Consider the following 18,377-nt stretch of genomic DNA (forward strand, 5'->3'; position numbering starts at 1 on the left):
ATGACATCGCAATGTCATTCTCATTAATAAACCTCTTTAGTACTCCCATTATGACATCACAATGTCAGTCGCATTATGATGTCACACTGTAAACCCCATTTTAACATCAAATCTTAACTCCCATTATGACATCACAATGTCATTCTCATTATTAAACATTTTTAGTACTCCAATTATGACATCACAATGTTACTCCCATTATGATGTCAAACTGTGAAATCCATTTTAATATCAAATCTTAACTCCCATTATGACATCACAATGTCATTCTCATTATTAAACCACTTTAGTACTCCCATCATGACATCACAATGTCACTCGCAATATGATGTCACAATGTCCTTCCCATTTTTTGTTAAATAGGCACACCCATTATGACATCACAATGTCATTCTCATTATTAGACAATTTTACTACTCCCATTATGATGTCACAATGTCGTACCCATTTTTTTCACATAAGCACTCCCATTATGACATCACAGTGTCATTCTCATTAATAAACCACTTTAGTACTCCCATTATGACATCACAATGTCATTCTCATTATTAAACCACTTTAGTACTCAAATTATGATACCACAATGAAACTCTCATTATGATGTCACAATGTAAACACCATTTTTACATCAAATTTTAACTCCCATTATGACATCACAATGTCATTGTCATTATTAAACCACTTTAGTACTCCCATTATGACATCACAATGTCACTCACATTATGATGTCACAATGTCCTTCCCATTTTTTTTTACATAGGCACTCCCATTATGACATCACAATGTCATTCTCATTAATAAACCAGTTTAATACTTGCTTTAGGACATCACAATGTTACTCCCATTATGATGTCACACTGTAAACCCCATTTTAACATCAAATTTTAACTCCCATTATGACATCGCAATGTCATTCTCAATAATAAACCATGTTAGTACTCCCATTATGACATCACAATGTCACTCGCATTATGATGTCACACTGTAAACCCCATTTTAACATCAAAACTTAACTCCCATTATGACATCACAATGTCACTCGCATTATGATGTCACACTATAAACCCCATTTTAACATCAAATCTTATTTTCCATTATGACATCACAATGTCATTCTCATTATTAAACCACATTATTTCTCCCTCTATGACATCACAATGTCACTCGCATTATGATGTCACAATGTCCTTCCAATTTTTTGTTACATCGGCACTCCCATTATGACATCACAATGTCATTCTCATTAATAAACCACCTTAGTACTTCCACTATTTCATCACAATGTTACTCCCATTATGATGTCACACTGTAAACCCCATTTTAACATCAAATTTTAACTCCCATTATGACATCACAATGTCATTCTCATTATTAAACTACTTTAGTACTCCCATTATGACATCACAAGGTCATTCTCATTATTAAACCACTTTAGTACTCCAATTATGACATCACAATGTCACTCACATTATGATGTCACAATGTAAACCCCATTTTTACATCAAATTTTAACTCCCATTATGACATCACAATGTCATTCTCATTATTAAACCACTTTATTACTCCCATTATGACATCACAATGTCACACGTATTATGATGTCACAATCTTCTTCCCATTTTTTTTTACATAGGCACTCCCATTATGATATCACAATGTCATTCTCATTAATAAACCACTTTAGTACTTGCATTATGACATCACAATGTTACTCCCATTATGATGTCACACTGTAAACCTAATTTTAACATCAAATTTGAACTCCTATTATGACATCACAATGTCATTCGCTTTATTAAACCACTTTAGTACTCCCATTATGACAACACAATGTCACTTGCATTATGATGTCACAATGTAAACCCCATTTTAACATCAAATATTTACTCCCATTATGAAATCACAATGTGATTCTCATTATTAAACCAATTTAATACTCCCAATATGACATCACAATGTCACTTGCATTATGATGTCACAATATCCTTCCCAATTTTGTCACATAGGCACTCCCATTATGACATCACAATGTCAATCGCATTATGATGTCACACTGTAAACCCCATTTTAACATCAAATCTTAACTCCCATTATGAAGTCACAATGTCATTGTCATTATTAAACCCCTTTAGTACTCCCATTGTGACATGACAATGTCACTTGCATTATGATGTCACAATGTCCATCCCATTTTTTTTACATAGGCACTCCCATTATGACATCACAATGTCATTCTCAATAATAAACCACTTTAATACTTGCTTTATGACATCACAATGTTACTCCCATTATGATGTCACACTGTAAACCCCATTTTAACATCAAATTTTAACTCCCATTATGACATCGCAACGTCATTCTCATTAATAAACCACTTTAGTACTCCCATTATGACATCACAATGTCATTCTCATTATTAAACCACTTTAGTACTAAAATTATGACACCACAATGAAACTCTCATTATGATGTCACTCTGTAAACCCCATTTTAACATCAAATTTTAACTCCCATTATGACATCACAATGTCATTCTCATTAATAAACCACTTTAGTACTCCCATTATGACATCACAATGTCACTCTCATTATGATGTCACAATGTAAACCCCATTTTAACATCAAATTTTAACTCCCATTATGACATCACAATGTCATTCTCATTATTAAACCACTTTAGATCTCCCATTATGACATCACAATGTCACTCGCATTATGATGTCACAATGTCCTTCCCATTTTTTGTTAAATAGGCACACCCATTATGACATCACAGTGTCATTCTCATTATTAGACCATTTTACAACTCCCATTATGATGTCACAATGTCCTACCCATTTTTTTCACATAAGCACTCCCATTATGACATCACAATGTCTATCTCATTAATAAACCACTTTAGTACTCCCATTATGACATCACAATGTCGTTCTCATTATTAAACCACTTTAGTACTCAAATTATGACACCATAATGAAACTCTCATTATGATGTCACTTTGTAAACCCCATTTTAACATCAAATTTTAACTCCCATTATGACATCACAATGTCAATCTCATTATTAAACCACTTTAGTACTCCCATTATGACATCACAATGTCACTCGCATTATGATGTCACAATGTCCTTTCCTTTTTTTTTTTACATAGGCACTCCCATTATGACATCACAATGTCATTCTCATTAATAAACCACTTTAATTCTTGCTTTATGACATCACAATGTTACTCCAATTATGATGTCACACTGTAAACCCCATTTTAACATCAAATTTTAACTCCGATTATGACATCGCAATGTCATTCTCATTAATAAACCTCTTTAGTACTCCCATTATGACATCACAATGTCAGTCGCATTATGATGTCACACTGTAAACCCCATTTTAACATCAAATCTTAACTCCCATTATGACATCACAATGTCATTCTCATTATTAAACATTTTTAGTACTCCAATTATGACATCACAATGTTACTCCCATTATGATGTCAAACTGTGAAATCCATTTTAATATCAAATCTTAACTCCCATTATGACATCACAATGTCATTCTCATTATTAAACCACTTTACTACTCCCATCATGACATCACAATGTCACTCGCAATATGATGTCACAATGTCCTTCCCATTTTTTGTTAAATAGGCACACCCATTATGACATCACAATGTCATTCTCATTATTAGACCATTTTACTACTCCCATTATGATGTCACAATGTCCTACCCATTTTTTTCACATAAGCACTCCCATTATGACATCACAGTGTCATTCTCATTAATAAACCACTTTAGTACTCCCATTATGACATCACAATGTCATTCTCATTATTAAACCACTTTAGTACTCAAATTATGATACCACAATGAAACTCTCATTATGATGTCACAATGTAAACACCATTTTTACATCAAATTTTAACTCCCATTATGACATCACAATGTCATTGTCATTATTAAACCACTTTAGTACTCCCATTATGACATCACAATGTCACTCGCATTATGATTTCACAATGTCCTTCCCATTTTTTTTTACATAGGCACTCCCATTATGACATCACAATGTCATTCTCATTAATAAACCAGTTTAATACTTGCTTTAGGACATCACAATGTTACTCCCATTATGATGTCACACTGTAAACCCCATTTTAACATCAAATTTTAACTCCCATTATGACATCGCAATGTCATTCTCAATAATAAACCATGTTAGTACTCCCATTATGACATCACAATGTCACTCGCATTATGATGTCACACTGTAAACCCCATTTTAACATCAAAACTTAACTCCCATTATGACATCACAATGTCACTCGCATTATGATGTCACACTATAAACCCCATTTTAACATCAAATCTTATTTTCCATTATGACATCACAATGTCATTCTCATTATTAAACCACATTATTTCTCCCTCTATGACATCACAATGTCACTCGCATTATGATGTCACAATGTCCTTCCAATTTTTTGTTACATCGGCACTCCCATTATGACATCACAATGTCATTCTCATTAATAAACCACCTTAGTACTTCCACTATTTCATCACAATGTTACTCCCATTATGATGTCACACTGTAAACCCCATTTTAACATCAAATTTTAACTCCCATTATGACATCACAATGTCATTCTCATTATTAAACTACTTTAGTACTCCCATTATGACATCACAAGGTCATTCTCATTATTAAACCACTTTAGTACTCCAATTATGACATCACAATGTCACTCACATTATGATGTCACAATGTAAACCACATTTTTACATCAAATTTTAACTCCCATTATGACATCACAATGTCATTCTCATTATTAAACCACTTTATTACTCCCATTATGACATCACAATGTCACACGTATTATGATGTCACAATCTTCTTCCCATTTTTTTTTACATAGGCACTCCCATTATGATATCACAATGTCATTCTCATTAATAAACCACTTTAGTACTTGCATTATGACATCACAATGTTACTCCCATTATGATGTCACACTGTAAACCTAATTTTAACATCAAATTTGAACTCCTATTATGACATCACAATGTCATTTGCTTTATTAAACCACTTTAGTACTCCCATTATGACAACACAATGTCACTTGCATTATGATGTCACAATGTAAACCCCATTTTAACATCAAATATTAACTCCCATTATGAAATCACAATGTGATTCTCATTATTAAACCAATTTAATACTCCCATTATGACATCACAATGTCACTTGCATTATGATGTCACAATATCCTTCCCAATTTTGTCACATAGGCACTCCCATTATGACATCACAATGTCACTCGCATTATGATGTCACACTGTAAACCCCATTTTAACATCAAATCTTAACTCCCATTATGAAGTCACAATGTCATTGTCATTATTAAACCCCTTTAGTACTCCCATTGTGACATGACAATGTCACTTGCATTATGATGTCACAATGTCCATCCCATTTTTTTTACATAGTCACTCCCATTATGACATCACAATGTCATTCTCAATAATAAACCACTTTAATACTTGCTTTATGACATCACAATGTTACTCCCATTATGATGTCACACTGTAAACCCCATTTTAACATCAAATTTTAACTCCGATTATGACATCGCAATGTCATTCTCATTAATAAACCACTTTAGTACTCCCATTATGACATCACAATGTCATTCTCATTATTAAACCACTTTAGTACTAAAATTATGACACCACAATGAAACTCTCATTATGATGTCACTCTGTAAACCCCATTTTAACATCAAATTTTAACTCCCATTATGACATCACAATGTCATTCTCATTAATAAACCACTTTAGTACTCCCATTATGACATCACAATGTCACTCTCATTATGATGTCACAATGTAAACCCCATTTTAACATCAAATTTTAACTCCCATTATGACATCACAATGTCATTCTCATTATTAAACCACTTTAGTACTCCCATTATGACATCACAATGTCACTCGCATTATGATGTCACAATGTCCTTCCCATTTTTTTTTACATAGGCACTCCCATTATGACATCACAATGTCATTCTCATTAATAAACCACTTTAATACTTGCTTTATGACATCACAATGTTACTCCCATTATGATGTCACACTGTAAACCCTATTTTAACATCAAATTTTAACTCCCATTATGACATCGCAATGTCATTCTCTTTAATAAACCACTTTAGAACTCCCATTATGACATCACAATGTCACTCGCATTATGATGTCAAACTGTAAACCCCATTTTAACATCAAATATTAACTCCCATTATGACATCACACTGTCATTCTCATTATTAAACATTTTTAGTACTCCAATTATGACATCACAATGTTACTCCCATTATGATGTCAAACTGTGAAATCCATTTTAACATCAAATCTTAACTCCCATTATGACATCACAATGTCATTCTCATTATTAAACCACTTTAGATCTCCCATTATGACATCACAATGTCACTCGCATTATGATGTCACAATGTCCTTCCCATTTTTTGTTAAATAGGCACACCCATTATGACATCACAGTGTCATTCTCATTATTAGACCATTTTACAACTCCCATTATGATGTCACAATGTCCTACCCATTTTTTTCACATAAGCACTCCCATTATGACATCACAATGTCTATCTCATTAATAAACCACTTTAGTACTCCCATTATGACATCACAATGTCGTTCTCATTATTAAACCACTTTAGTACTCAAATTATGACACCATAATGAAACTCTCATTATGATGTCACTTTGTAAACCCCATTTTAACATCAAATTTTAACTCCCATTATGACATCACAATGTCAATCTCATTATTAAACCACTTTAGTACTCCCATTATGACATCACAATGTCACTCGCATTATGATGTCACAATGTCCTTTCCTTTTTTTTTTTACATAGGCTCTCCCATTATGACATCACAATGTCATTCTCATTAATAAACCACTTTAATTCTTGCTTTATGACATCACAATGTTACTCCAATTATGATGTCACACTGTAAACCCCATTTTAACATCAAATTTTAACTCCGATTATGACATCGCAATGTCATTCTCATTAATAAACCTCTTTAGTACTCCCATTATGACATCACAATGTCAGTCGCATTATGATGTCACACTGTAAACCCCATTTTAACATCAAATCTTAACTCCCATTATGACATCACAATGTCATTCTCATTATTAAACATTTTTAGTACTCCAATTATGACATCACAATGTTACTCCCATTATGATGTCAAACTGTGAAATCCATTTTAATATCAAATCTTAACTCCCATTATGACATCACAATGTCATTCTCATTATTAAACCACTTTAGTACTCCCATCATGACATCACAATGTCACTCGCAATATGATGTCACAATGTCCTTCCCATTTTTTGTTAAATAGGCACACCCATTATGACATCACAATGTCATTCTCATTATTAGACCATTTTACTACTCCCATTATGATGTCACAATGTCGTACCCATTTTTTTCACATAAGCACTCCCATTATGACATCACAGTGTCATTCTCATTAATAAACCACTTTAGTACTCCCATTATGACATCACAATGTCATTCTCATTATTAAACCACTTTAGTACTCAAATTATGATACCACAATGAAACTCTCATTATGATGTCACAATGTAAACACCATTTTTACATCAAATTTTAACTCCCATTATGACATCACAATGTCATTGTCATTATTAAACCACTTTAGTACTCCCATTATGACATCACAATGTCACTCGCATTATGATGTCACAATGTCCTTCCCATTTTTTTTTACATAGGCACTCCCATTATGACATCACAATGTCATTCTCATTAATAAACCAGTTTAATACTTGCTTTAGGACATCACAATGTTACTCCCATTATGATGTCACACTGTAAACCCCATTTTAACATCAAATTTTAACTCCCATTATGACATCGCAATGTCATTCTCAATAATAAACCATGTTAGTACTCCCATTATGACATCACAATGTCACTCGCATTATGATGTCACACTGTAAACCCCATTTTAACATCAAAACTTAACTCCCATTATGACATCACAATGTCACTCGCATTATGATGTCACACTATAAACCCCATTTTAACATCAAATCTTATTTTCCATTATGACATCACAATGTCATTCTCATTATTAAACCACATTATTTCTCCCTCTATGACATCACAATGTCACTCGCATTATGATGTCACAATGTCCTTCCAATTTTTTGTTACATCGGCACTCCCATTATGACATCACAATGTCATTCTCATTAATAAACCACCTTAGTACTTCCACTATTTCATCACAATGTTACTCCCATTATGATGTCACACTGTAAACCCCATTTTAACATCAAATTTTAACTCCCATTATGACATCACAATGTCATTCTCATTATTAAACTACTTTAGTACTCCCATTATGACATCACAAGGTCATTCTCATTATTAAACCACTTTAGTACTCCAATTATGACATCACAATGTCACTCACATTATGATGTCACAATGTAAACCCCATTTTTACATCAAATTTTAACTCCCATTATGACATCACAATGTCATTCTCATTATTAAACCACTTTATTACTCCCATTATGACATCACAATGTCACACGTATTATGATGTCACAATCTTCTTCCCATTTTTTTTTACATAGGCACTCCCATTATGATATCACAATGTCATTCTCATTAATAAACCACTTTAGTACTTGCATTATGACATCACAATGTTACTCCCATTATGATGTCACACTGTAAACCTAATTTTAACATCAAATTTGAACTCCTATTATGACATCACAATGTCATTCGCTTTATTAAACCACTTTAGTACTCCCATTATGACAACACAATGTCACTTGCATTATGATGTCACAATGTAAACCCCATTTTAACATCAAATATTTACTCCCATTATGAAATCACAATGTGATTCTCATTATTAAACCAATTTAATACTCCCAATATGACATCACAATGTCACTTGCATTATGATGTCACAATATCCTTCCCAATTTTGTCACATAGGCACTCCCATTATGACATCACAATGTCAATCGCATTATGATGTCACACTGTAAACCCCATTTTAACATCAAATCTTAACTCCCATTATGAAGTCACAATGTCATTGTCATTATTAAACCCCTTTAGTACTCCCATTGTGACATGACAATGTCACTTGCATTATGATGTCACAATGTCCATCCCATTTTTTTTACATAGGCACTCCCATTATGACATCACAATGTCATTCTCAATAATAAACCACTTTAATACTTGCTTTATGACATCACAATGTTACTCCCATTATGATGTCACACTGTAAACCCCATTTTAACATCAAATTTTAACTCCCATTATGACATCGCAACGTCATTCTCATTAATAAACCACTTTAGTACTCCCATTATGACATCACAATGTCATTCTCATTATTAAACCACTTTAGTACTAAAATTATGACACCACAATGAAACTCTCATTATGATGTCACTCTGTAAACCCCATTTTAACATCAAATTTTAACTCCCATTATGACATCACAATGTCATTCTCATTAATAAACCACTTTAGTACTCCCATTATGACATCACAATGTCACTCTCATTATGATGTCACAATGTAAACCCCATTTTAACATCAAATTTTAACTCCCATTATGACATCACAATGTCATTCTCATTATTAAACTACTTTAGTACTCCCATTATGACATCACAAGGTCATTCTCATTATTAAACCACTTTAGTACTCCAATTATGACATCACAATGTCACTCACATTATGATGTCACAATGTAAACCCCATTTTTACATCAAATTTTAACTCCCATTATGACATCACAATGTCATTCTCATTATTAAACCACTTTATTACTCCCATTATGACATCACAATGTCACACGTATTATGATGTCACAATCTTCTTCCCATTTTTTTTTACATAGGCACTCCCATTATGATATCACAATGTCATTCTCATTAATAAACCACTTTAGTACTTGCATTATGACATCACAATGTTACTCCCATTATGATGTCACACTGTAAACCTAATTTTAACATCAAATTTGAACTCCTATTATGACATCACAATGTCATTCGCTTTATTAAACCACTTTAGTACTCCCATTATGACAACACAATGTCACTTGCATTATGATGTCACAATGTAAACCCCATTTTAACATCAAATATTTACTCCCATTATGAAATCACAATGTGATTCTCATTATTAAACCAAATTAATACTCCCAATATGACATCACAATGTCACTTGCATTATGATGTCACAATATCCTTCCCAATTTTGTCACATAGGCACTCCCATTATGACATCACAATGTCAATCGCATTATGATGTCACACTGTAAACCCCATTTTAACATCAAATCTTAACTCCCATTATGAAGTCACAATGTCATTGTCATTATTAAACCCCTTTAGTACTCCCATTGTGACATGACAATGTCACTTGCATTATGATGTCACAATGTCCATCCCATTTTTTTTACATAGGCACTCCCATTATGACATCACAATGTCATTCTCAATAATAAACCACTTTAATACTTGCTTTATGACATCACAATGTTACTCCCATTATGATGTCACACTGTAAACCCCATTTTAACATCAAATTTTAACTCCCATTATGACATCGCAACGTCATTCTCATTAATAAACCACTTTAGTACTCCCATTATGACATCACAATGTCATTCTCATTATTAAACCACTTTAGTACTAAAATTATGACACCACAATGAAACTCTCATTATGATGTCACTCTGTAAACCCCATTTTAACATCAAATTTTAACTCCCATTATGACATCACAATGTCATTCTCATTAATAAACCACTTTAGTACTCCCATTATGACATCACAATGTCACTCTCATTATGATGTCACAATGTAAACCCCATTTTAACATCAAATTTTAACTCCCATTATGACATCACAATGTCATTCTCATTATTAAACCACATTAGATCTCCCATTATGACATCACAATGTCACTCGCATTATGATGTCACAATGTCCTTCCCATTTTTTGTTAAATAGGCACACCCATTATGACATCACAGTGTCATTCTCATTATTAGACCATTTTACAACTCCCATTATGATGTCACAATGTCCTACCCATTTTTTTCACATAAGCACTCCCATTATGACATCACAATGTCTATCTCATTAATAAACCACTTTAGTACTCCCATTATGACATCACAATGTCGTTCTCATTATTAAACCACTTTAGTACTCAAATTATGACACCATAATGAAACTCTCATTATGATGTCACTTTGTAAACCCCATTTTAACATCAAATTTTAACTCCCATTATGACATCACAATGTCAATCTCATTATTAAACCACTTTAGTACTCCCATTATGACATCACAATGTCACTCGCATTATGATGTCACAATGTCCTTTCCTTTTTTTTTTTACATAGGCTCTCCCATTATGACATCACAATGTCATTCTCATTAATAAACCACTTTAATTCTTGCTTTATGACATCACAATGTTACTCCAATTATGATGTCACACTGTAAACCCCATTTTAACATCAAATTTTAACTCCGATTATGACATCGCAATGTCATTCTCATTAATAAACCTCTTTAGTACTCCCATTATGACATCACAATGTCAGTCGCATTATGATGTCACACTGTAAACCCCATTTTAACATCAAATCTTAACTCCCATTATGACATCACAATGTCATTCTCATTATTAAACATTTTTAGTACTCCAATTATGACATCACAATGTTACTCCCATTATGATGTCAAACTGTGAAATCCATTTTAATATCAAATCTTAACTCCCATTATGACATCACAATGTCATTCTCATTATTAAACCACTTTAGTACTCCCATCATGACATCACAATGTCACTCGCAATATGATGTCACAATGTCCTTCCCATTTTTTGTTAAATAGGCACACCCATTATGACATCACAATGTCATTCTCATTATTAGACCATTTTACTACTCCCATTATGATGTCACAATGTCGTACCCATTTTTTTCACATAAGCACTCCCATTATGACATCACAGTGTCATTCTCATTAATAAACCACTTTAGTACTCCCATTATGACATCACAATGTCATTCTCATTATTAAACCACTTTAGTACTCAAATTATGATACCACATTGAAACTCTCATTATGATGTCACAATGTAAACACCATTTTTACATCAAATTTTAACTCCCATTATGACATCACAATGTCATTGTCATTATTAAACCACTTTAGTACTCCCATTATGACATCACAATGTCACTCGCATTATGATGTCACAATGTCCTTCCCATTTTTTTTTACATAGGCACTCCCATTATGACATCACAATGTCATTCTCATTAATAAACCAGTTTAATACTTGCTTTAGGACATCACAATGTTACTCCCATTATGATGTCACACTGTAAACCCCATTTTAACATCAAATTTTAACTCCCATTATGACATCGCAATGTCATTCTCAATAATAAACCATGTTAGTACTCCCATTATGACATCACAATGTCACTCGCATTATGATGTCACACTGTAAACCCCATTTTAACATCAAAACTTAACTCCCATTATGACATCACAATGTCACTCGCATTATGATGTCACACTATAAACCCCATTTTAACATCAAATCTTATTTTCCATTATGACATCACAATGTCATTCTCATTATTAAACCACATTATTTCTCCCTCTATGACATCACAATGTCACTCGCATTATGATGTCACAATGTCCTTCCAATTTTTTGTTACATCGGCACTCCCATTATGACATCACAATGTCATTATCATTAATAAACCACCTTAGTACTTCCACTATTTCATCACAATGTTACTCCCATTATGATGTCACACTGTAAACCCCATTTTAACATCAAATTTTAACTCCCATTATGACATCACAATGTCATTCTCATTATTAAACTACTTTAGTACTCCCATTATGACATCACAAGGTCATTCTCATTATTAAACCACTTTAGTACTCCAATTATGACATCACAATGTCACTCACATTATGATGTCACAATGTAAACCCCATTTTTACATCAAATTTTAACTCCCATTATGACATCACAATGTCATTCTCATTATTAAACCACTTTATTACTCCCATTATGACATCACAATGTCACACGTATTATGATGTCACAATCTTCTTCCCATTTTTTTTTACATAGGCACTCCCATTATGATATCACAATGTCATTCTCATTAATAAACCACTTTAGTACTTGCATTATGACATCACAATGTTACTCCCATTATGATGTCACACTGTAAACCTAATTTTAACATCAAATTTGAACTCCTATTATGACATCACAATGTCATTCGCTTTATTAAACCACTTTAGTACTCCCATTATGACAACACAATGTCACTTGCATTATGATGTCACAATGTAAACCCCATTTTAACATCAAATATTTACTCCCATTATGAAATCACAATGTGATTCTCATTATTAAACCAATTTAATACTCCCAATATGACATCACAATGTCACTTGCATTATGATGTCACAATATCCTTCCCAATTTTGTCACATAGGCACTCCCATTATGACATCACAATGTCAATCGCATTATGATGTCACACTGTAAACCCCATTTTAACATCAAATCTTAACTCCCATTATGAAGTCACAATGTCATTGTCATTATTAAACCCCTTTAGTACTCCCATTGTGACATGACAATGTCACTTGCATTATGATGTCACAATGTCCATCCCATTTTTTTTACATAGGCACTCCCATTATGACATCACAATGTCATTCTCAATAATAAACCACTTTAATACTTGCTTTATGACATCACAATGTTACTCCCATTATGATGTCACACTGTAAACCCCATTTTAACATCAAATTTTAACTCCCATTATGACATCGCAACGTCATTCTCATTAATAAACCACTTTAGTACTCCCATTATGACATCACAATGTCATTCTCATTATTAAACCACTTTAGTACTAAAATTATGACACCACAATGAAACTCTCATTATGATGTCACTCTGTAAACCCCATTTTAACATCAAATTTTAACTCCCATTATGACATCACAATGTCATTCTCATTAATAAACCACTTTAGTACTCCCATTATGACATCACAATGTCACTCTCATTATGATGTCACAATGTAAACCCCATTTTAACATCAAATTTTAACTACCATTATGACATCACAATGTCATTCTCATTATTAAACCACTTTAGTACTCCCATTATGACATCACAATGTCACTCGCATTATGATGTCACAATGTCCTTCCCATTTTTTTTTACATAGGCACTCCCATTATGACATCACAATGTCATTCTCATTAATAAACCACTTTAATACTTGCTTTATGACATCACAATGTTACTCCCATTATGATGTCACACTGTAAACCCTATTTTAACATCAAATTTTAACTCCCATTATGACATCGCAATGTCATTCTCAATAATAAACCATGTTAGTACTCCCATTATGACATCACAATGTCACTTGCATTATGATGTCACACTGTAAACCCCATTTTAACATCAAATATTAACTCCCATTATGACATCACAATGTCATTCTCATTATTAAACATTTTTAGTACTCCAATTATGACATCACAATGTTACTCCCATTATGATGTCAAACTGTGAAATCCATTTTAACATCAAATCTTAACTCCCATTATGACATCACAATGTCATTCTCATTATTAAACCACTTTAGATCTCCCATTATGACATCACAATGTCACTCGCATTATGATGTCACAATGTCCTACCCAATTTTTGTTAAATAGGCACACCCATTATGACATCACAGTGTCATTCTCATTATTAGACCATTTTACAACTCCCATTATGATGTCACAATGTCCTACCCATTTTTTTCACATAAGCACTCCCATTATGACATCACAATGTCTATCTCATTAATAAACCACTTTAGTACTCCCATTATGACATCACAATGTCGTTCTCATTATTAAACCACTTTAGTACTCAAATTATGACACCATAATGAAACTCTCATTATGATGTCACTTTGTAAACCCCATTTTAACATCAAATTTTAACTCCCATTATGATATCACAATGTCAATCTCATTATTAAACCACTTTAGTACTCCCATTATGACATCACAATGTCACTCGCATTATGATGTCACAATGTCCTTTCCTTTTTTTTTTTACATAGGCACTCCCATTATGACATCACAATGTCATTCTCATTAATAAACCACTTTAATTCTTGCTTTATGACATCACAATGTTACTCCAATTATGATGTCACACTGTAAACCCCATTTTAACATCAAATTTTAACTCCGATTATGACATCGCAATGTCATTCTCATTAATAAACCTCTTTAGTACTCCCATTATGACATCACAATGTCAGTCGCATTATGATGTCACACTGTAAACCCCATTTTAACATCAAATCTTAACTCCCATTATGACATCACAATGTCATTCTCATTATTAAACATTTTTAGTACTCCAATTATGACATCACAATGTTACTCCCATTATGATGTCAAACTGTGAAATCCATTTTAATATCAAATCTTAACTCCCATTATGACATCACAATGTCATTCTCATTATTAAACCACTTTAGTACTCCCATTATGACATCACAATGTCACTCGCATTATGATGTCACAATGTCCTTCCCATTTTTTGTTAAATAGGCACACCCATTATGACATCACAATGTCATTCTCATTATTAGACCATTTTACTACTCCTATTATGATGTCACAATGTCCTACCCATTTTTTTCACATAAGCACTCCCATTATGACATCACAGTGTCATTCTCATTAATAAACCACTTTAGTACTCCCATTATGACATCACAATGTCATTCTCATTATTAAACCACTTTAGTACTCAAATTATGATACCACAATGAAACTCTCATTATGATGTCACAATGTAAACCCCATTTTTACATCAAATTTTAACTCCCATTATGACATCACAATGTCATTGTCATTATTAAACCACTTTAGTACTCCCATTATGACATCACAATGTCATTCGCATTATGATGTCACAATGTCCTTCCCATTTTTTTTTACATAGGCACTCCCATTATGACATCACAATGTCATTCTCATTAATAAACCAGTTTAATACTTGCTTTAGGACATCACAATGTTACTCCCATTATGATGTCACACTGTAAACCCCATTTTAACATCAAATTTTAACTCCCATTATGACATCGCAATGTCATTCTCAATAATAAACCATGTTAGTACTCCCATTATGACATCACAATGTCACTCGCATTATGATGTCACACTGTAAACCCCATTTTAACATCAAAACTTAACTCCCATTATGACATCACAATGTCACTCGCATTATGATGTCACACTATAAATCCCATTTTAACATCAAATCTTATTTTCCATTATGACATCACAATGTCATTCTCATTATTAAACCACATTATTTCTCCCTCTATGACATCACAATGTCACTCGCATTATGATGTCACAATGTCCTTCCAATTTTTTGTTACATCGGCACTCCCATTATGACATCACAATGTCATTCTCATTAATAAACCACCTTAGTACTTCCACTATGACATCACAATGTTACTCCCATTATGATGTCACACTGTAAACCCCATTTTAACATCAAATTTTACCTCCCATTATGACATCACAATGTCATTCGCATTATTAAACCACTTTAGTACTCCCATTATGACAACACAATGTCACTTGCATTATGATGTCACAATGTAAACCCGATTTTAACATCAAATATTAACTCCCATTATGAAATCACAATGTGATTCTCATTATTAAACCAATTTAATACTCCCATTATGACACCACAATGTCACTTGCATTATGATGTCACAATATCCATCCCAATTTTGTCACATAGGCACTCCCATTATGACATCACAATGTCACTCGCATTATGATGTCACACTGTAAACCCCATTTTAACATCAAATCTTAACTCCCATTATGAAGTCACAATGTCATTGTCATTATTAAACCCCTTTAGTACTCCCATTGTGACATCACAATGTCACTTGCATTATGATGTCACAATGTCCTTCCCATTTTTTTTAACATAGGCACTCCCATTATGACATCACAATGTCATTCTCATTATTAAACCACTTTAATACTTGCTTTATGACATCACAATGTTACTCCCATTATGATGTCACACTGTAAACCCCATTTTAACATCAAATTTTAACTCCCATTATGACATCGCAATGTCATTGTCATTAATAAACCACTTTAGTACTCCCATTATGACATCACAATGTCATTCTCATTATTAAACCACTTAAGTACTCAAATTATGATACCACAATGAAACTCTCATTATGATGTCACTCTGTAAACCCCATTTTAACATCAAATTTTAACTCCCATTATGACATCACAATGTCATTCTCATTAATAAACCACTTTAGTACTCCCATTATGACATCACAATGTCACTCTCATTATGATGTCACAATGTAAACCCCATTTTAACATCAAATTTTAACTCCCATTATGACATCACAATGTCATTTTCATTATTAAACCACTTTAGTACTCCCATTATGACATCACAATGTCACTCGCATTATGATGTCACAATGTCCTTCCCATTTTTTTTTACATAGGCCCTCCCATTATGACATCACAATGTCATTCTCATTAATAAACCACTTTAATACTTGCTTTATGACATCACAATGTTACTCCCATTATGACATCACACTGTAAACCCCATTTTAACATCAAATTTTAACTCCCATTATGACATCGCAATGTCATTCTCTTTAATAAACCACTTTAGTACTCCCATTATGACATCACATTGTCACTCGCATTATAATGTCACACTGTAAACACCATTTTAACATTAAATCTTAACTCCAAATAATACATAACAATGTCATTATCATTAATGAACCACTTTAGTACTCCCATTATGACATCACAGTGTCACTCACATAATGATGTCACAATGTCCTTCCCATTTTTTGTCACATAGGCACTCCCATTATGACATCACAATGTCATTCTCATTAATAAACCACTTTAGTTCTTCCATTATGACATCACAATGTTACTCCCATTATGATATCACACTGTAAACCCCATTTTAACATCAAATCTTAACTCCCATTATGACATCACAATGTAATTCTCATTATTAAACCATTTTAGTACTCCCATTATGACATCACAATGTCACTCGCATTATGATGTCACACTGTAAACAC

Source organism: Taudactylus pleione, unplaced genomic scaffold (genome assembly GCF_031769625.1).
Source record: "Taudactylus pleione unplaced genomic scaffold, aTauple2 ptg000099l, whole genome shotgun sequence".
Taxonomy (NCBI): Eukaryota; Metazoa; Chordata; class Amphibia; order Anura; family Myobatrachidae; genus Taudactylus; species Taudactylus pleione.